General features: G+C 33.2%; 1 pseudogene; it reads right to left on the minus strand.

Annotated features, from left to right (window-relative positions):
- Positions 1–13,594: 13,594 nt before the first annotated feature.
- On the minus strand, positions 13,595–13,683 carry LOC141494580 (U6 spliceosomal RNA; annotated as a pseudogene).
- Positions 13,684–23,640: the final 9,957 nt, after the last annotated feature.

Below are 23,640 nucleotides of genomic sequence, written 5' to 3' on the forward strand. Positions count from 1 at the left end.
CATATACACACACACAAAAAAGAAGAAAGTGAAAAAAAAACTATGTTCCAAATTACATTCAGAGTTCATTAATTCTCTCTCTGGAGGAGGATACCATTTTCCATCAGATATCATTTGGATGTTTCTTGTATCATTGTGTTGATCAAAAAAACCGAGTCTTTCACACTTGATCACCCTTAGAATATTGCTCTTACTAGGCACAGTATTTAGGTTTGGCTCACTTCATTTTACATTATTACAAAGATGATTACCCAAAATTTCGTGAAACCTTCCTACTTATGATTTCTCATAACACAATAGTATTGTATCACCATTATATGTCAAAATTTGTTTAATTGTTCCTCAATTGATAAGCATTCCTTCCATTTTCAATTCTTTACCACCATGAAGAGCTGCTATAAATATTTTTTTAATAAATAAAAGTCCTTTTTTTTCCTTGTATCTCATTGAGATGCACATCCATATTATGACATTGCTGAGTCAAAAGGCATTTCGATTTTTACAGTACAAAACTGGTTTGGTTGGGAACAATTTATTGTTCTTTATTGTTAGATTAGTTCTCAACTCTACTAATAACACATGGGTTTGCCTATTTTTTCCCCATAGCCCTTCCAACAATTGATATTTTTCCTTTCAGTCATGATAGATCATCTGCTAGGTATGAGGAATTGAGTCAAAGTGGTTTTCCTTTCAATTTTTCTAATCTAGAGTGATTTAGAGCATTTTTAGAAAAATATGTCATCAATAGCTGTGATTTCTTTTGAAAGTTATATCCTAATATACTTTGACCATTTATCAATTTGAGAATGACTCTTAGTTTTATAAATTTGATTCACCTATATATTTGAGAAATGAAGCCATTAATATAGAAACTTGAAAATTTTTCATCCAGTTTCCTACTTTCCTTCTAATTTTGGCTCTATCTGTTTAGATTGTGCAAAACCTGTTTTACTTTCATGTAATCAAAATAATTCTTTTTTAACCTGTGATGCCCTATATCTGTTATTTGGTGATAATTCTTCATTTATCCATAGAACTAATAGGTATATTAATTGTCCCTTAATTTACTTATACTATCATTCTTTTTTGGGAGGGGGCAGGGCAATGGGATTAAGTGATTTACCCATGGTCACACAGGAAGGTAATTCTTAAGTGTCTGAGGTCACATTTGAACTCAGGTCCCCCCTAATTCCAGGAATGGTGCTCTATCTACTGCACCACCTAGCTGTCCCTGTACTATTTGTTACATATAAATCATTAATTCATTTTGAGTTTATCATTTATATAGTGTAAAATGTTGGTCTCTGCCTTATTTTTGCCAAATTTCTTTCCAATTTCTTGTTATGAAATTTTATCAAATAGTGAGTTTTTCTTGGAACTTCGTATTTGCCAAACATTAGATTGATCATTTATTTCCACTGATACACCACTCTTCTTAGCCAGTATCACATTGTTTTGGAGATTATCACTTCATTATGTAGTTGAAAACTGCTAGGATGTCTTTCTTTATATATATTTTTATTAATTGCTTTGATATTCTTGACTTTTTGTTCTTCCAGGTGGATTTGGTTATGATTTTGATCATTTCTATAAAATAAATCTTTGATTATTTGATTGGTATGGCAATGAATAAGTAAATTAACTTAAGTAAAATTATCATTTTTTAACTAAATTGACTTGGCCTACTTATGAGTAATAAGTATATTACTCTAATGGTTTGGATCTGTCTTTATTTGTGTGAAACTGTTTGGGCAGGTAAGCTCCCAAGTCTTTTATATTATTAATGATTAATATAAATGGAATTTCTCCTGTCCTGTTCTGATAGGTATGATTGGTGAGAGAGAGAGAGAGAGAGAGAGAGAGAGAGAGAGAGAGAGAGAGAGAGAGAGAGAGAGAGAGAGAGACTGAGGTCCCCTCCCTGAAATTCATTAAGTTTCTCTTCTAAGAATTTGGATGCTATGCTACTTGATGCATATATGTCCTGGCAGAAGTACCTTTCTCAAGGGCTGATTGATTAATTGATAAGAAACATTGCCTCAATGTCACTAAGTATACTTTTCTCTTCTGTCCCATTAGAAATATATGCCTCAGAGTCATATATAACATCAAAATATAGGCAAGTACCGTCCATAGATTCACAGTCATAATGAGCCAAAGCATTCTGTAAAGAAAAATCATTTCATGAAGCATCTATATTCCCCACCCAAGCATACTCCCTCCAGTTGTGACCAAAGTATCAAGCAAAGCAAAATCACTTCATGATCTATTCATGTCTAGTCCCACTAAGAACACTATCTTCTGCCCCTGTAGTACTTCAACTATAGCATTATAACCTTTATTAACTAATGTTTAGAATAAGAAAATATCTCTTCATGATCTATTTATGTATATTCTAAGTATACTCTGTCCTTCTGTCCCAATTATCCTACAATTGTCCTTAACTAAAGTCTCTATTAACATAAGATCATTTCATGATTTGGTGATTTACAGACGCTCCAAGTACTCTTCCTCTCTCCTAACAGAAAATACAATCTTTGTAATCAGCATTGCTTCATAACTCATTTATACCCTTATCCTCTAAGTACAATCCATACAACGATATTCAACTCTCATTAGCTAAGGTATTGGCTAAAGGTTCAACACATTTGTGGTCATCTGATACCCATACCTGTCCTAAGAGAAATTCAATGCTCAATAGTAACAAGTATTAGCTTCCCTTGTAGGGATGTATGCAGCTTAATGTTTTTGAGTAGTAGGGTTCTCCCCCTTTCCATTGACCTTTTTAATGCATCTAATATTTGAAGATTGAATTTTCTGTTCAGTTCTGGTCTTTTTATGAGAAAATTTTGGAAGTTCTCTATTTCATTGAAAATCTATCTGTTTCCCTGATGGAATATGCTGAATTTCGCAGGATAAATTCCAGGTCCTCCAATACTTTAATGTTGAAGCTGGTAAGCTGTATATAATTCTTGTGCTTCCTTGGTATTTAAATTGCTTCTTTTTTGTCTGCTTGCAGTATTTTCTTTTTTAGTTGAAAGTTCTGGAATTTGACTTCAATGTTCCTTGTATCTTTTATTCTGGGATTTCTTTCTAGAGGTATTCTGTGGATTCTTACAAGGACTATTTTGTCTTCTTCTTGTAGGATATTAGGCCAGTTTTCCATGATATTTTACTGAAAGATATTTTCCAGGATTTTTTTTGTTAAGGCCTTTGGGTAGACCAATAATTCATAAATGATCTTTCTTGGATCTAATTATATATGTTATATATAAAAACAAGGTTACTTGTTTTTCCTAAAACGACCTTTACATTTTCTATTTTTTCAGTTTTTTGGTTTTATTTGATGGAATCTTGGTGTCTCATAGAGTCATTAACTTCCATTTGTCCAATTCTCATTGGGGGGGGTATTTTCTTCAATTGGCTATTGTGTTTCCTTTTCTAGTTGGTTAATTTTACTTTTTAATGAGTTGTATTCTTCTTCCAGTTGGTCATTTTTACTTTTAAAGGACTTGATTGCTTCAGTCAATTTTTCATGATTCTCTTCCATGGCACTCATTTCTTTTTATCATTTTATTTTCTACCTCTCTTGTTTTAGAATTTCTTTTTTAATCTCTTCCAAAAGTTTTTTAAAATTTTTTTCATCCATATACACATGTATATTTTTATGTTACAAAATATCCTTCCACCCTTCCTTCCCATCCCACTCCCCTCAGTGGTGAATGGTAAGGTTAGCATTGTACTACATATTTTTGATAATCATGTTTATAGATTATTCTTTTTTTGGTATGAGGAATTAGGATTAAGGGAAAGAGTTACATAGAGATAATTTTTATAGTTCATCCATGAGGTTTTTAGATTTTAGACCAAAAAATAAATTCCTTTGAGATTTAATATGTAGGCAATTTGTCACTTTTTTCTTCTGAGATACATTTTTATCATTCCAATAAGAATAGTAGCTTTGTATGGTTAGCACTCATTTTGTTATTTTGCTCATTTTGATAGTTGAACTCTGCTTCTGTGGCACAAGGAATATGGTCCCAACTTTTCGTTAATGGGGCCAGGATCTAGTCCCTGGTTTATTGCTTGCCAAATCTTATATACACGGCCCAGGTGTTGACTGTCAGAGGCTTGTTTCTTCCTTTATGCCCAGCCATTGTCTATGCAGTGGTTTGTTTCTAACCAAGTAGTGTCTGTTGCCCCAGTGCTCTGTGGACTTAGACTTTTTTGTGGTATTGTGACCCTCCCTGCTGGCCTGCTATCAAGCTGGTTTGCTGAGCTGGGACCTGATCTGCCTTATATTTACAAGCCTCCTGTTGATTTTCTGGCTCCCCCATATATACAGGGCTATATTTCCTTTACCCTCAAAGAAACAGACCTTCACTGAAGATCCTCCATTATATCTTGTGTTAAGAACTTGTTTCACTCTTTTTGGGGGGAAATGTGTAGCTTTAATGTCTGTGTAGAAGCTTCATTTAAAATTGTATTGGGAAAAGCCCAGCTCTGGAAGTCTGTTTTATTGTTTCAAATATCTCATAAAGTTAATAGCTTAGGTTACCACATTTCAATTTTTTTGGAGGGATTACTTAATGTTGTACCATTTTTTTCCCTTTAGTCAGTTTTGCTATTTAAGGGGTTCTTTCCTGCAGTATATTTTGTGTTTCTCCTCACTCTCATTCCCTTACTTATTTTTCTTCTGCTATTCTTAATTGATTTTGAAATTTTAAATGATTTCCAAGAACTTTTTGTTGAGCTTATGCCAAAATCATTTCATTTTGTTCCTTTGAAAATTTGCTTGTGATTTTGTTTGGCAGTTTCTGAATTAATGCTTTGATCATTTCTATCATCAAATTTTATATTTGTTATTTTTGTGGCTTTTGTTTTTACTTTTCCAGACTATTTCTTGATTTTGAAGTTTTTGTTAAAGTTGGACTCTAATTTCCACATTAGCGGAAAGAAATCACTATCACAATTTTAGACTATTTTCAGAGACAGTTCTTGGGTTTGGAAGTTTTTGATACTTGCATGATAGTGTGCCCTGGGGAGAAGTGTGGTCACTATTTTTCTTGTTTTTCACACTTTTCCTTATCTAATATTGGTCTTTATTTCCTTGGGTTTGCAATCAGTATTTATTCTATTTTCAGGGCCCCTGCTCCATCATGACCGAAAGTACTTTTCTCTACCTTTGTATATATATAGGACTAGAGCTATCAAATAGCATCAAGTTCTGGGTCCTTGGATTCTTTTTTAATATTGTGCTAATTACTAGCTAGATTCTCTTACCCTCTGCTTTACAAAATCCTGAAGCTCCTACTCTTTCCATCACTGCCAACAAGTTTTGTCACTAGTTTTGCATGTATGTGTTCCAGAATACTTAGACCTATTCTTCTGACCTTTTATGTTGTTTTCAACTAGAAGAATATCTCACTTTGATCTTTTGTTGACCTTGCCAAACCAGAATTTTAATTGTGGATAAAATTGTTTGGAAGGGAATATTTGGAGGTCTCAACTGATTGTGAGATATCTGGTCTACCATCTTGTCTATGCTCCTTCATGATTTATAGTCCTTTATTCCTCTACATCTATTATGATCTTATTCATTCAATTCAATTACAATACAATCTATGCTCTTTATTTTCTGATATGACAATCCATCTAGTTGTGTACCATGTCTGGAAAAATCTTCTCTTCTAACCTTTGCCTTTTAGACCCTCTAGATTCCTTCAAGATTCACCTCAAATTCCCACCTCACACCTCTCAGATGGCCCAATATGACCAGAAAGGACAATGATCCTTGTTGGAAGGATTGTGGGAAATCTGGGACACTAATACATTGTTGGTGGAGCTGTGATTTCTGGAGAGCAGTCTGGAATTATGCCCAAAGGGCAACAAAAATGTGTATACTCTGATCCAGCAATACCTCTACTGAGTCTGTACCCTGAAGAGATGATGAAAAATGGTAAAACATCACTTGCACAAAAATATTCATAGCAGCCCTGTTTGTGGTGGCAAAGAATTGGAAATTAAGTTAATGTCCTTCAATTTGGGAATGGCTTAGCAAAATGTGAGATATATATATATATATATATATATATATATACATATATATATATATATATATATATATATATATATATATGTATATATGTATATGTCATGGAACATTATTGTTCAATAAGAAACCAGGGATGGGAATTGAGGGAAGCCTGGAGGATTTGCATGAACTGATGCTGAGCGAGATGAGCAGAACCAGAAAAACACTGTACACCCTAACAGCAACATGGGGGTGATGACCAACCTTGATGGACTTGCTCATTCCATCAATGCAACAATCAAGGACAATTTTGGCCTATCTGCAATGGATAATACCATCTGTATCCAGACAAAGAACTGTGGAGTTTGAATGAAGACTAAGGACTATTACCTTTAATTTGGAAAAAAAATACTGATGTCTTATTGTCTGATCTTGCTATCTCTTATACTTTATGTTTCTTTCTTAAGGATGTGATTTCTCTCTCATCATATTGAATTGGATCAATGTAGAGATGTAAGATTAGGGGAAAAATTGTAAAACTCAAAATAAATAAAATCTTAAAAAAAGATTCACCTCAATTAATTATCTTCAGGAAAAAAGCTTTGATTATTTTCTCTGACTTCTCAAGCATTCTTGTATAGGACATACTGATATCAAGAAGACTGAATTGACATCTAAACTGTGAATATAAGGCCAGTTCCCTCTCCAATTGATGAGTTCCTTCTTGGACCTTCATTTTGTATAGGTCCAAGCTGCTTTTCATCTACCTCTGAGTTCCATTCTTGATTTTTCTAATTTCCCTTTAACAGATATCATCATCCTTGATCCTTCTCTTTTCCCTTTCTTTTCAGATTCCTTTTCTGTATTGTCTTAGCTCATTTGAATGTAAACTCCTTGAGGGAAGGGATTATTTTTGATGTTCTTTTTATTCCAATTTTAGCATAGTGTCTAGGACATACTGAGAACATTGATGCTTTTTGATGGATTTATTGTGATCCAGCAGAAAGTGAATGCCATCACCTAAGTCTCCCAGCTTTGCTCCCAGCTTAAAAGTCTGACAGGCTAGATTGTATATCTTTTCAAACTTTGACTATTATAATTAAAGCAGGGAGGGGAACCTTAGGAGAATTTTTAGTGTCCCCCCCATCAGATTTGCAAAGCACTTGATAATTAGCTAAAACGATGACCATCATGAGTATAATTGGGTTCTGTTGCCTTCAATCCAAGAAAAGAAGTTGTGTTTGTGACTATAATCCAGGAACCAGTCTTTCCCATAACTTTCATGTGATTCTATGTGACTTGAGCTTGGTAGAACCAGACCACTAGGTGACACAGTTCTGATTTTGGACTCTGGAAGAACTGAGTTTCTCTTTCAGACACGTGCTAATTGTATGACTTTGAGCAAGTGTTCAGTTTTTTTATCTGTAAAATGGGATTTACAAGAGTTCTATGTCATGAGGTTTGCTTGTGAGGAAAAAATGAGATAACTTTTAAAAAATGCTTTACAAATATTCAAATACCAAAATAAAAATTATTAAAGGTTATCATTAAGATAGGGCTATTCCGTAAAAACAGTTGCTTGACTGGTCTTTTATTTCTCTGTGTCTCATTTTCCTCAATTTGAAAAATGAAGGTATTGATATCTACTACTTGCTAAGTTTTCCTGAGGAATTTCTCAGAGACTCCTTTAAAGACATGAATGGTAATTTAACATTTTATGGCAGTTTAACTGTGAAATTGAATTATGGTCCTGTGATTTGAACATTTTGCCTTCAAGTGCTACCACAGAATTTAGAAGGCAAAACAAAAAATATATGGCATAAATATATAAATATATAAAGTTTCCCTAATATTAAGAACATATTTTGATAAAATTTCATGTTTATATATTGAATTATATTTTTCTATTAAATTTTATATGATCAGAAATTTTTTATTAGAAATGATTTTGAGCTAATAAAATCACATTTGAAAGAGCAAACCCTTAAAATAATTTTTTCAAGAAAAAATGAAATAACTAATATATATAAAAATGAAATGTACTTCAAGATATTTATTATAAAAGCAAAGGAGGTCCAGAAAATATCTGCTTCTGCTTCATTGACTGCATTGTGAGGATTACAACAAAATATGGCCTGTCTTCCAAAATATGGAGTAGCAGATTATCTTATTTGTCTCCTGAAGAACCTCTATAAGGTCAAGAAGGATCAGAGTTGAAAATGGAACAATTGATGATTTTAAGATTTGAAAAGTTGTGCTGCGAGTCTATATATAGTCATCTTATTTATTTAACTTATATATGGAGTAAATCATGAGAAATGCTAGGCTAAACAAACCAAAAGCTAGAAATAAAGTTGCTGGGAGAAAGATCTGCAATCAGATATGCAAATGATGCAACTCTCATGTTAAAAAGTAAAAAGGAATTAAGAAGCATCTTTCTGAAGGTGAAAGAGGAGAGCATAAAATGTTATACAAAAATACACACAGAGAAAGAAATGGAAGTGGTGTCTGATTTTTATGTTCTTGGCCTCAAAAATCATTGCAGAGACTTACTGAAGTCATGAAATTAGAGGATGCTTGCTCCTTGAAAATTTTTGACAAATCTGGACAGCATACTAAAAAGAAGACAACACCGTGCAGACAAAGATCCATATAGTAAAACTATGTTTTTTGTTTGTTTTGCTTTTGTTTTTCTGGTAGCAATGTATAGCTGTGAGAGTTGGACTATAAGGAAGTTTGAGCACCACAAAGTCAGACCTTTCAAATTATGGTGGCAGAGAAAACTTTTGAGAGTTCCTTGGAAAACAAAAAGATCGATCAATCAATACTTAGAAAAATTAATTCAGTTTATTCATTGCAAGGTCAAAAACTGAAACTTAAACTTAAATAGTTGGTTACATAATGAGGAGACAAGACTCATGTTGGGAAAGATTGGAGACAAAAGAAAAGGATGATGGCAGAGGGTGATTAGATTGTTTCATGGAAAGAACAAACATGAACAAATTTTGAGTGGAAATGGAGGATAGAAGTGGTATACTAAATTGTATGGGCTACAAAGAATCTGATATGATTGAATAACATTAAAAAGCAAATATATTTAAATTCAAATTGTCTGATTCAGGATTTCAGGGAACAGGGAAATGGGCATTTCTCACAAAATGATTTATTAATAATACACATGTGCCTGGCAGGACATAAATGGAAAAAAGAACATAAGCCATCTTATGTTTCTGTATCTCTTTGCCATCATTTCTCAATTTAGGTCTCAATTTTGGTTCTGCTAAATGAAGTTACATAGGTAATTATAGAACAGAAAAGCATCCCTACCCAGAAATACATGTTGATTCAACTTCTTTTCAGTCTTAGCCATCTTCAAGTACACTGGCCATGAGTACTGAAGATAAACAAAGATTTTTAATGAGGTAGCTTTGATGCCAACAACTACCCACATTGACTTCAAAGGTTTTTTTTCCTGTTTGTTCCCTTCTAAATGTTCCTTTTTCTAATCCTAGATGAGCCTAGTATAACTAACTTGAATCAGAGATTACCTCTTTCTTTATTCAAAATAAGTACATTGGAATAAAGCAGTTTTAAGTCAGTTCCTTCACTTTTGTCCTATAAGAAAATGAGTGCACCTTTGATTTATAAGTTTTCTGCTGCCTTTCTGCATATGTAGGTGTATATATATATATATATATATATATATATATTCCTATTAATATATGTGTCTACATATATCACATATGCACTGACATATAAATGCATTTACACACGTATACAAACATTCTCCCTGATATCCTGTTCAATTACTTTCACTACTACACTAAGAAAAATATTGAGTAGTGATCAGAACCGCAACAAGTTTTGAAAACAAAGTGATTTGGATTAAAAAAAGAACCTGGAAAACATCATGCAAGAAATTTTAATGGGAAACTCTAAATCTACTAGAATAAGATAACAATATAAATATTGGAAAAAACCCTCCAGAAAGAGGTCCCAGGATAAAAACTCCAAGGACTGTAATAGCCATATTCTAGAACTCTCAAATAAAGGAGAGAATATTGTAAGCAGCAAAAAGGAAACAATTCAAATACAAAGGAAACACAATCAGACTCAGACAGGACCTATCATCTTCAACATTAAAGGATTAGAAGAAATAGAATAGCATATTTCAGAGAACAAAGGACCTGGGATTACAACTCAAAATGTACTACCTTGCAAAATTCAGCATATACAGTCAGCGAAAAAAGATGGATGTTCAACAAAATAGAGGACTTCCAGAATTTCCTGACACAACAGAACTGAACAGAGAATTCAATTTCCAAATACACAACTCAAGAGTTGCATAAAAAAGGACCTTTTTCACTTACAGCTTTCCTTTATAGACAGGAGGAAAGAAGAGGATTTTGGAGTATGACTCAACAGCTTGTGGAATTACTTGGTATAAGCAGTGGTCAGGCATACATGATTTTTTTCACTCAGGACTGACAAATTCTTTAATTTTGCGGTTTTAAAAAAATGGATATTTCTCCAGTGAAATGTGCAAAAGAGCACACTTCAATGACTGTTAGGGATATTGCAGCAGCTCTTGGTATGGGTAAATCTAGTGTTTCAAGAATCATTCAAGTGCAAAAATAGGATCAATCTTCCCAAAGCACAAAAGTTAGTGTGGCAGAAAAATAAAAATAACATCAAGTATTGGCAATATGTTGCTGCAAAATAGCCTAATTAATCCTCAAAAACAGAGATCTTCAGAGGTATCTGGCAACTGGAAGAATTATAATTGATTCTTCCACAGTGTGGTGCAAGTTGCTTGAAATTGGCAACCCATCCAGAAGATCAGTAAGAAAGCAACTGCTCACCACAGCTGTGAAGAAGAAAACGATTACTATGGGAAAAACAATACAAAGACTGGGTTGCTGAACATTGGAGAAAGATAATTTTTTTTTTCTGATAAAAACCACTTTTGCATTCAATGTTAAATGTTTTGGGGGATTTTTTCACTTCCAGTGGACCTAAAATTCTTCATTGCGGGGACAATGGACTGATAAATATATTTGAGATCGTAAAAGCACAATTATTCTAGAATTGCAGAAAATGTCAATTGGAGATATTGCAATATTGTCTTGCATCATCAAGCTGCATCTTGGTTAATAAATCTATCCAAAAGATTAATATAGACATGCTTCAGCAGTCTGAGAACTCCCCTGATTTGAAAAGTATTGGGATAGAATCAAATCTAGACTTGGAGAAACTGACTGCTCATCAAAATCACATTTGGTAGCCAATGTAGAAAAATGTGGTTTTATCATGAAGAATTACAGAATATGTGTCAAAATCTTGTGAATTCCATGTCAAATCATATGAAGCAAGTGATTACAGCAAAAGGAGGACACACAGTTTATTAAAAGCTAAATATTTGACAAAAAAAAAGAAAAAGTGATTTGGCAGCAAAGGCTTTTTGCTGGAACATTCACAAAGGTATTAGTGGTTAAGCCATGTACCCACGCAGTGATTCATAATATGAACTGAACACATTAAGTAGCATATGTGGCTAAAACTGAAGGGACTTGAAAACTATTGTCATTTAAATCAAGTAATTCATGGGACACAACTTTAGAGGTTGATTAGTTTCTCAAGGCCTGCAATTCTATTGGCTACTACCAGGATGATAGGACTGTTTCAGGTTTTGGGTCAGTTCTTAAATTTCAGCAATTCTCAGTCCAGGATAATTGGGAAAACACCATGGGAATTCACTATTCAGACATGAAAACTTTATTGTGAACTTTGAATTCTATTTCTAATTACTAATCCATACTATGGTAAACAACAGCATGAATGAGAAACCTAATCATCTCTATATCATTTTCACCACTGGGGTTAATATATTTTCTACTTAGATTATTTCACTTGCATAACATAATTTTAGAAATTTCATTTATTAAAGTAATGTAATTAGAAGAAAGATTTAAAAGAGAGACAATAATTAAATACAGTACTTTAACTTTCTAATTCTTATTTTTTCTTGTCCTTGTTTACTAAATCACTATTCCCTCAGGGTTAAGATAAGAAAGTTGACTTACTCAGAGGTTGTATACTATGAAGTGGTGTCACATCTGGATTTATATGGTTATGCTTGAAATTCTTGGCAGCTAATTTTTTTTTTCCTTATCAGAGATAGAACACTTTTCTTCAAGGTCTACATTAATTGGGAGTTATTGATGACAGCATTCCTCTGTATTAGTCCTTATTCTTTTCTCCCCAAATAACTAGATGCAGGTGAAGCACCAAATTACTAAGTTTTTTCTTACAAATTAATTAATAGATATCTGTTTTCTCTCCATTCTGCCTAACAATTCATGGAGAGTGATGGAGAAGAGGAACAGGAGAATGATTAGGAGGAGAAGAAGGAGAGAGAGAATGAGGAGAATTCCTTGTAATAAATATTTATAATCAGACAAAACATTTCCCCTCATTGGCTCTTTTCAAAGAATAATGTCTGATTCTATTCTCTAAATCCATCCCTGTCCTGTGATTTAAGGTGGAAGTCATTGTTATTTAGGGCTCATGGATGGTCATTATGTGGATTACAACAACTAAAATTCATCATATTAATTAAAAAATAGCAAAAATAATAAGATTATTTTTATGGAAATAGAAGGATCTTTGAGAAAATGTAACACTATTTCTACTAAAATATTCACATGTAACTATAGATATAAAGAGTCAGTTTATGTATACATATATGTATTTATAAATATAATGCAGAGAATTATCAGTTCATAAGATAAAACATATTAAAGCACATTTTGTTATATTTCATAATTCTAGTATATATTCTCTTCTGATAATTATATGATAATTATATGACTGACCCATTTGATTTAATTATGAGACACTTCTTTAGAAATATAAAGTTATGTATCCTATGAGCATAATTTTTGATTGATACTGTTATTTTTCCAATTACCTGCAAATTTATAAGTCACATATTTTTCTACCAGTGTCCCTTCTCCCCCCTCCCCTTGGTAGTGAGCAATCGGGTAAAAGTTTTACATGTATATTTATGGAATGTACATGTACATTTATTTACATATTAGTCATTTTTGTAATAAGAATTAAGATTAAAGGGAATGACAGAAAGCAGATAGGAAGGAAAAACATCAGAGAAGTTTTAAAAAAGTAAACAGGATATATATTCATATTTTGTGCTCCCCCCCAGATGCAAATGGCATTATATGGTTATGCAATGGTTTTCCAGGTTTGTCCTTGATCTATGAGCATAGAATTAATATAAACTAAATTCTAATCATGATTTCAAATTAACTTTCTAAAACTAATTCAGAAATGTAAAATGTGTATATGTGTGTATGTGTGTACAAAAGCAAAATTCTAAAATTATTATTTTGTTTGTTTGTTAGTTATTGGCTTTTGCAAGACTATCACGTTAATTGACTTACCCAAAAGCTAAGTAAGTCTTATATGTCTGAGACCAGATTTGAACTCAGGTCTTCCTGACTCTGGGGTTGCTGATCTATCCACTATGCCACCTAGCTTTCTTCCAAAATGATTTGAATATTATCCTTGTGCAGGGGCATGCAAATTCTCTCTTTATCTTTCCAATTTTAATATATGTGCTGCGAAGTGAACACTCCCTAAAATAATTCTTAAAGAATATATAAAACAGAATTCAATTTTAAAAAAATCGATTAGAATGCAATTATAAAAAAGATGACATGTATTTAAAAAATTAACTTTATTGGATTTTTTGTTTGGTTTTCACATCACATCTCCCTGGGACCTTGTCCCAATAGCCTTCTTGGGATGAATGACTTTTACAAAATAAATTGGAAAAAAAAGGAGGAAAAAACCCCAGTAAAACTGAGGAACACATTGAAAACAGATGAAGTTACATATAAAGTTCAACACCAGTAGACCCTGATACCTCTGAAGAAACAATGGGTGGAATATTTCATCTCTTCTGGGAAGTAGAATGTGGTCTATAAATTCCCATATTCTTCAATTGGTTTAAAATAAATCTTTCCATTTATATTTCTGTAGTATGGTGTTTATCTACTTTTTTAAAAGATTTTTGTCATTGTGAAATGTTTTTCTATGATTAACCTGTAATTTTTGCTTTTATTTTTGTCCTAGTTGTAATAATTTTATTTCATATACACAAAATTATCATTTTCCCCCTTTATAATTGCCTCAATCCATTTTTGCTCAGGGATTAATTTTCCACCCATAGTTTTCAAAGGAAAGTGATATGTTATTCTTTGATTTTTTTATGTTTATATCATACATTCATTTTTTCTCAATTTCATACAGAACTAGATTTTAAAGATTCTTTCATTTGCAACACACAAATTTCTTTTTTTTAATTTTAGAAAAGATTTATTTATTTTGAGTTTTACAATGTTTCCCCCAATCTTGCTTCAATCCCCCCACTCCACACAGAAGGAAGTTTGATAGTCTTTACATCATTCCCATAGTATGCACTGATCTAAGCTGAATGTAATGAGAGAGAGATCATATCCTTCAGGAAGAAGCATATATATATATATCATGTGATATAGCAGAATTACATAGTAAGATAACATTTTTTAAAAATTTAATATAATAGTCTTTGGTCTTTGTTCAAACTCCACAATTCTTTCTCAGGATACAGATGGCATTCTCCATCCAAGACTGTGCCTGATTGTTGCCCTGTTGGTATGAGTAAGTCCAATAAGGTTGATCATCACTCCCATGTTGCTGTTAGGGTGTACATTGTTTTTCTGGTTCTGCTCATCTTGCTCAGCATCAGTTCATGCAAATCCCTCCAGGCTTCCTTGAATTCCCATCCCTACTGGTTTCTAATAGAACAATAGTGTTCCATCACATACATATACCACAGTTTGTTAAGCCATTCCCCAATTGATGGACATTCCCTTAGTTTCCATTTCTTTGCCACCACAAACAGAGTTGCTATGAAACACGTTTGTACAGGTGATGATTTTACCCTTTTTCATAATCTCTTTAGGGTATTGACCCAGTAGTGGTATTTCTGGAACAAAGGGTATGCACACTTTTGTTGCCTTTTGGGCATAATTCCACATTGCTCTCCAGAAAAGTTGGATGAGTTCACAGCTCCACCAACAATGTATTAGTGTCCCAGATTTCCCAAATCCCTTCCAACATTGATCATTATCCTTTCTGTCATATTGGCCACACTGATAGGTGTGAGGTGGTACCTCAGAGGTGTTTTAATTTGCATTTCTCTAATAATTAGTGATTCAGATGAATTTTTCATATTACTTTGGATTGCTTTGATTTCCTCATGCATAAATTGCCTTTGCATATCCTTTGCCTGCTCATTTGTCTATTGGTAATGCCTTGTCTTTTTAAAAAAAAATTTTGACTCAGTTCTCTGTATATTTTAGAGATGATTCCTTTGTCAGAAACACTGGCTGTAAAAATTGTTACCCAATTTACTACATTTCTTTTTATCTTGGTTACAGTGGTTTTGTCTACGCAAAAGCTTTTCAACTTAATATTATCAAAATTATCTAGTTTATTTTTAATGATGTTCTCTATCTCTTCTTTGGTCATAAACTACTTCCCTTTCCACAGGTCTGACAGCTAAACTGCTGCTTGATCTTTTAATTTGTTTGTAATATTGTTTTTTATGTCTAAATCCTTTATCCATTTTGATCTTATCTTCCTATAGGGTTTGAAGTGTTGGTCTAATCGAAGTTTCTTCCATACTAACTTTCAATTTTCCCAACAGTTTTTATCAAAGAGAGAGTTCTTTATCCTAATAGCTGGACTCTTTGGGTTTATCAAAAGTAGATTACTATAATCATTTCCTGCTATAACACCTAGTCTATTCCACTGATCCATCACTCTGTTTCTTAGCCAATACTAGACAGTTTTCATGAATGATGCTTTATAATTTAATTTTAGATCTGGTAGGGCTAAACTACCATCTTTTGTACTTTTTTTTCCCATTAAATCCCTGGAGATTCTTGGCTTTTTATTTCTCCATATGAATTTCTAACAACTTTTTCTAACTCATTAATTTTTTTTTTTGGAATTTTGAAAGGTAGAGCACTAAACAAGTAGTTTAATTTTGCTAGAATTGGCATTTTTATTACATTTGCTCAGCCTATCCATGAGCAGTTGATATTTGCCCAGTTATTTTCTTCTGATTTTATTTGTGTGAGAAGTGTTTTGTAATTGTTTTCAAAAAGCTTCTGATTCTTCCTTAACAGGTAGACTCCCAGGTATTTTATATGGTCTGAAGTTACGTTGAATAGGATTTCTCTTTCTAGCTCATTCTGCTGAATCTTGCTAGTCATATATAGAAATGCTGAGGATTTATGAGAGTTTATTTTATGTTCTGCGACTTTGCTAAAGTTGCTAATTATTTCTAGGATTCTTTTTAGAAGATTTTTTGGGATTCTCTAGGTATACCATCATGTCATCTGCAAAGAGTGAGAATTTTGGTTCTTCCTTCCAAATTCTAATTCCTTTGATTTCTTTTTCTCCTCTTATTGCTGCAGCTAACATTTCTAATGCAATGTTGAAAAGTAGTGGTGATAGTGGGCACCCTTGTTTCACCCCTGATCTTACTGGGAATGCCTCTAGACTATCCCTATTGCATATAATGATTGTTGATGGTTTCAGATAGAGACTGTTTATTATTCTAAGGAATAATCCATTTATTCCTACACTTTCTAGTGTTTTTATCAAGAATGAGTGCTGTATTTTGTCAAAAGCTTTTTCAGCATCTATTGATATAATCATATGATTTCTGATGGGTTTGTTATTGATATAATTAATTATACTAACAGTTTTACTAATATTGAACCAACCTTGCATTCCTGAAATAAATGCTACTTGGTCATAGTGTATTATCCTAGTGATAACTTGTTGCAGTCGTTTTGCCAAGATTTTAAGAATTATGCATCTATATTCATCAAGGAAATTTTCTTTCTCTGTGTTAACTCTTTCTGGCTTAGGTATCAGCACCATATTGGTGTCATAGAAAGAGTTAGGCAGAGTTTTGTCTTCACCTATTTTTCCAGAGTTTATATAGAATTGGAAACAATTGTTCTTAAATGTTTGATAGAATTCACTTGTGAATCTATCTGGCCCTGGAGATTTTTTCTTATGGAGTTCAATAATGGCTTCTTTAATTTCTTTTTCTGAAATAGGTTATTAGGTTTTTAATTTCCTCTTCATTTCAATTGGGAAACATAGTTTTGTAAGTATCCATCCATTTCATTTAGATTATCAAATTTTTTGGCATAGAGTTTTGCAAAATAATTCTGCATTATTACTTTAATTTTCTACTCATTGGTGGTGAGTTCACTTTTTTTCATTAATGATATTAGGAAATTTGGTTTCCTTCTTTCTTTTTTAATTAAATTGACCAGAGTTTTATCAGTTTTATTGTTTTTCATAAAACCAGCTCTTGCTTTTATTTATTAGTTCAATAGTATTCTTTCTTTCAATTTTATTAATTTCTCCTTTAATTTTTCAAATTTTTAATTTAGTATTTAACTGGGTTTTTTAATTTGTTCCTTCTCTAATTTTTTTAGTTGCACATTTATTTCATTGATTTTTTTCTTTCTCTAATTTATTCAAATAAACATTTAAAGATATAATATATCCCCTGATATCCTCCTTGAGTGTATCCCATAGGTTTTGGTATGATGTTTCATTATTGTCCTTATCTAGTATAAAATATTTAATTATTTCTATAATTTGTTGTTTGATCCACTCATTCTTTAAAATGAGGGTATACAGTTATCAATTAGTTCTGGTTCTATACTTCTGTGGTCCGATATTGCATATGATTTTTATTGCATTATGATCTGAAAAAGATGTTTTCACTATTTCTGTCTTTCTGCAATTGATTATTAGGTTTTTAATGTCCTAGTGCATAAATTTTGTACTGCAGAAAAGAAAGTATATTTCTTTCTATCCCCATTCAGTCTCCTCCATAAGTCTATCATATCTAGGTTGTCTAACAATCTATTTACCTCCTTAATTTCATTCTTGTTTTATTTTATAGTTAGATTTATCTAAATCTGAGAGTGGGAGGTTGAGGTCTCCCTCTAGTAGAGTTTTGTTGTCTTTGTCTTCCTGTAGCACCTCCACTTTATCTTCTAAGAAATGGGATTCTATAACATTGGGTACATACATATTCAGTATTGAAATTACTTAATTGTCTATGGTGCCTTTTAGGAGGATATAGTTTCCTTCCTTATCTCTTTTATTGTTATCTATTTTTGCAGCTGTTTTCTGAAATAACAATTGCTACCCATGATTTTTTTTAATTCCATTGAAGCAAAATATATTTTGTTCTAACCTTTTACCTTTACTCTATATGTATCTCTCTGCTTCAGATGAGTTTCTTGTAAGCAGCATATTGTAGGATTCTGGTTTTTAATCCAGTCTGCTATTCACTTACGTTTTAAGGGAGAGTTCATCCCATTCACATTCTAAGTTATAATTACTAACACTTTATTGCCCTACATGTCATCTTCATTCTTTTTCTATTTCCCCCTTTTTTCCCCTTTATCCATATTCCCCAGTATTTTGTTTCTGAACACCACTACTTTCAGTGTGTTTACCCTCTTATATCCAACCCCAACCCCTTTTTCCCCACTTTCCCTTTTCCATTTCTTTCTTTCCTTCCTTCTTTTGATTCCCCCTTTCCCCCCTCCCCTTTTCCCTTTTTTAGCACTTTCAAGGTAAGATAAGTTTCTTAACTTAACTGAGTTTGTCTATGTTAACTTTAAGCTAATCTGATGAGAGTAAGATTCAGGCAGTTCCTTCCTTCTTCCCCTCTATTGCAATAAGTTCCTTATACCTCTTAATGCAATGATATTTACCCCATTCAATCTTCTCCATCCTTCCATCCCTATTCTGTCCTCCTTTTTAATGAGTTATTGTTTTTAAATCATTCTGATTCATTGAAATGTCATGAGTGTCCATCACTTCTGGCTGTTCTCTCTACTCGAATTACAATTATTGAGAATTATTAGAGCCTGTCTCCCAGTTTCATATTATTTGATAATAGTTTCTCAAATAAGTCACATATGTCCAGCTCTTGTGGCTAAGTAAATTCTTTCTAATAGAGTTACAATTCTTGAGAGTTGTTAAAGTCTTTTTTTCCAGGTAGGGATATTGCCAGTTTCACCTTACTTGATAACAGTTTTTTTCCCTTGCCCTCCCTTTTTTAATTTTACCTTTTCATATGTCTTTTGAGTCTCCTGCTTGAAGTCCACATTTTCTATTAAGCTCTGGTCTTTTCATCAGGAAAATTTGGAAGTCTCCTATTTCAATAAATGTCCATCTTTTGCCCTGTAAGAGATGGCTCAGTTTTGCCAGATAACTGATTCTTGACTGTATTCTAAGCTCCCTTGCTCTTCAGAATATCTCATTCCAGGGCCTTTGATTCCTTAATGTTGATGCTACCAGGTCCTGTGTAAATTTTACAGTGGCTCTCTGGTACTTAAATTGTTTCTTTCTGGTTGCTTGCAGGATTTTCTCTTTTATCTGACAGTTCTGGAAGTTGGCTGCAATATTGCTTGGTGTTTTCATTTGGGGATCCCTTTCTGGGGGGATTGATATATTTTTTCAATAACTATTCTGCCCTCTGGTTCCATGATATCAAGGCAGTTTTCCTTCACTAAATCCTGTAATATTGAATCCAGGCTTTTTTTTCCTCTTCAATGTTTTCAGGAAGACCAATAATTTTTAGGTCATCTTTCCTGGATCTATTCCCAAGGTCAATGGTTTTGCTGACAAGGTATTTAACATTTTCTTCTATTTTTCAATTTTTTGGTTTTGTTTAACCAATTCTTATTGTCTCACGAAGTCATTGGTTGCCATAGACTCCATTCTTTTTTTTTAGGGAAGAATTTTCTTCATTTACCTTTTGCAACTGCTTTTTTTTCAATTGGTCAATTCTAGATTTGTAAGAGTTTTCCCTTTGATCATTTGTGGCTTTGAGAGACTTATTTTCTTTTTGCATTTGTCCAATTGTATTTTCCAAGGATTTGTTTTCGTGTTTCAAGGTGTTAATTTTCTCTCTGTTCCTAAATTTTCCAATTGATTTTTAAGCTCCTTCCTGATTTCTTCAAGGAAATCTTTCTGCACTGGAGATCAAATAATATTCTCTTCAGGGTTTCTACATCTTTTTCTGAATTTGGGTTTTTCCTTCTAGGAATTATTCTATTGTCCCTCCTTTCTAATGTCCTTTCTTCATTTTCCAAGATCTTGGGTTGGGAGAGGGGCTGGTTCACAGAAGTTTGGTACTATGATCCCTAGAGGCTTTACTCACTGAATGTAGTATCACCAGCTGGCCAGTAGGGGGGTACTTTACTCAATTAGTGGCTAGTAGGGGTTGTTGGAGGCTTTTCTCACTGAATGTGATATCTCCTCCTAGCCAGGAGGGGATGATAGAGGCTGGCACCTACTCTCCAGCCCTTCTTGTAAGTCTCAGACTGCCAGTCCCAGGCCATACTGCCACTCTCTGTTTGTTTCTCAGAGTGAGTGCTTCCCACAGTGAAGTGATTCCCACAGCAAATGCCCCCAGGGCTGATCTTACATTAGTTCTGCTCTGTCCCCTTCCCCACTGGCAGCACTCCCCATACCCCCAATCCCTGAAGACAAACCATGTTGGGTTTTTTTTTTTAATATTTCTGTGTTTTTTCAATAGGACTTGCATTAAGAGGTTTGTTCCATGTTGTTTATGAGGGAAGATCAGGAGACCCTGGCACAGGGCCTGGCTTCTCTCTACCATCTTGGCCAGAAGTCCACACATCCAATTTCCATGTACTGTGAAAGTATAAGATATAGGCCCATGCCTAATTTTTTCCATATTACTTTCCAATTTTTCTAGCAACTTTTATTAAACATAGAATTCTTTCCTGGGCAATTTGTGTTTTCAGGTTTTTCTTTCAGAAGATAGAATTTTAGCTAAGTTTCAAAGGTAACCAGGAAGTCAGGAAATGGTGTTGAGAAAGGACCGCTTTCCAGGAATAAGGGAAAAAAAATAGTAAAAACACAGATTTGGTAGATTGACTGTATTATTCAAGGATTAGCAAGGAGACCAGTGTCATTAAAGTTTTAGAATATTTGGATGGATATAACAATGCCAGAATGATAAAAAAAGTGAAAAGTTATGTTTTTAAATTGATTTTTCCAAATACATGTTATGAAATTTTTTCAACATTCATCCATATGCATATGTATATTTTTAAATTACAAAAATTTCCTTCCACCCTCCCTTCACACCCCCTCTCCTCTCAGTAGCAAACAGTCAGGTTAACATTGTACATTCACAAATTTGTTAAACATGTTCACAGATTAATCATTTTCAGTATGAGGAACAAAGATTAAGGGAAAGAGATAGATAAGAGGTATTTTTTATAATGTGTTCATCAGATTCTGAAGTATTTTATTTTGTTGATCATTCCACAGTGTTCTTGTTATTGTGTTCATTGTTGTCTTGGTTTTACTCCCTTCACTCAACTTCAGATGCTGCAATTCATTCCATGCTTCTCTAGAGTCTGACCATTTATGGTATCATTATAGAGCAATATTATTCAATAATATTCATGTAACATGTTTAGCCATTCCCCAATTGATAGGCATTCCCTCAATTTCCAATTCTTTGCTACTACAAAAAAGAGCTGCTATGAATATTTTAGAACATGTAGGACTTTTCCCATTTTTATGACTTCTTCTGGATATAGATCTAGAATTGGAATTGCTGGGTCAAAGGGTATAAAGAGTTTTATTGTTTTGGGGAGGTGATAAGTCATAAAGGTTAAAAGAACAAACAGGATTTTTCTTTGATCCTGGAGGTCATAGTTTATCTTCTACTTTAAGTTTAATTCATGACAATAAACTGATCTATGTGTTCACAAGATCACAGATACAGAGCTGAAAGAAAACTTAATGATCATTTCATCCGACCCTTCGATTTCACAGAGAAGCAGATTGAGTCCTAGGAAGATTTATGACGTGATTAAGGTCATTTTGATGGTGATCTTGTCAGAAATGAAATATGAACACAGGTTCTCTGACACTAATTCTAACAGTCTTAACTATACAATGATACTGATCTATTGTAAATTTATGGAAAATTCATTCTTCTTTTCCTCCCTCCACCCTCTATACATATGTATATGCCTATATACACATATACTTATAACCTGCATATGAATTCTAAAAAAAGAAAATTTACTAAGTATAAGATTCATGACTTCATCCATCCAATTCCAATATATTTTATATAAAGAGATGGACAATGATATGAAGGGACACAGTCATCAGTAGTAAATAGATGATATAGGAAAAAAACTCAGATCCTCTGATTATGAATTCAAGGTTCTTCTCAGATATTCAGCTGGAAAATTGAGAGTTCATTTTTTCTTTTGGAAATTCAGTATAAGAAATAAGTTTATATAGGATACAGAAATGAGATTTAGTGGATATAGTTCTGAACTTGTGATTAACAGAACTAGATTTAAATGCTATCTGACACACTTAACTTATGATGATTAGCAAGACCCTTAATCCCTTTAATTTGAAGGCATAAAATGAAGATAAATACATGTTATATGACTGGTATAAGGATCAAATTGATGTATGTAAAATCCAATGTAAATGGCAGTTACTATTGGAGGCTCAATAGAGAACAGTAAAATCATATCAAGTAATTATCTCTTGCCAGGATTGTTGCATTAGTCTTCAAAATGTCTTCTTCCTTTTCCCATACCAATCCATTCCCCACAACGCTAGCTGTCATTTTTTTTCTTAAAGGGTAGATCTGATCATAGCACTCCAAGTTCCTTATTACCTGTAAAAATAAATATATATGTTTCTGTGTAATAGGTTTCTGTGACATACTGATATGTACTCAGTATCTCAAATGTTAGGAGATGGTGGCAACTTAGCATATGAAAGATGCGAGGTAACTCTTTCTGGGTCAATTGGAATGTATAATGGCAACTAGATGGTACAGTGGATAGAGTGATATGTCATAGTATTACAAAGAGTCCTCTTCCTTATTTAAAAATCCAGCCTCAGACACTTATTTGCTAGGTGACCCTGGGAAAATCCATTAACCATGTTTGTCTCAGTTTTCCCCATCTATAAAATAAACTGGAGAAGGAAATGGCAAGTCACTCTAGGATATTTGCTAAGATAATTCCAAAGGAGGTTACAAAAATTTGGATACAACTGAAAAATGGCTATACAACCACAGATGGGAGCAGCTTGGAGAGACAGATCACACAAGGAAGAGAAAGTTGTTTGAATGCCTATGGCAGCATTCACAATTACCTTACAGCTTTAGATCCTGGCTCTTTGACCCAGGGTTCTTAACAGCTCTTGATTGTTAGTCATTGGAGGGAGTAGAGCTTATTACCTTAGGAGATCAAAAGTTCCAGAAGGGTTCCTTGATAACCTATCATTCCAGAATCTGGTTTCTAGTCAATATGGTATCAATGTCCTGAGACCAGAAGAAAGTAAAGGTCATCTTAACATTCTATCCTTTCATAGTCTGGCTTTTGTAGTCATAATATGATCAAAATACCCTA

The sequence above is a fragment of the Macrotis lagotis genome, chromosome 7 (genome assembly GCF_037893015.1).
Source record: "Macrotis lagotis isolate mMagLag1 chromosome 7, bilby.v1.9.chrom.fasta, whole genome shotgun sequence".
NCBI classification, from domain to species: Eukaryota; Metazoa; Chordata; class Mammalia; order Peramelemorphia; family Peramelidae; genus Macrotis; species Macrotis lagotis.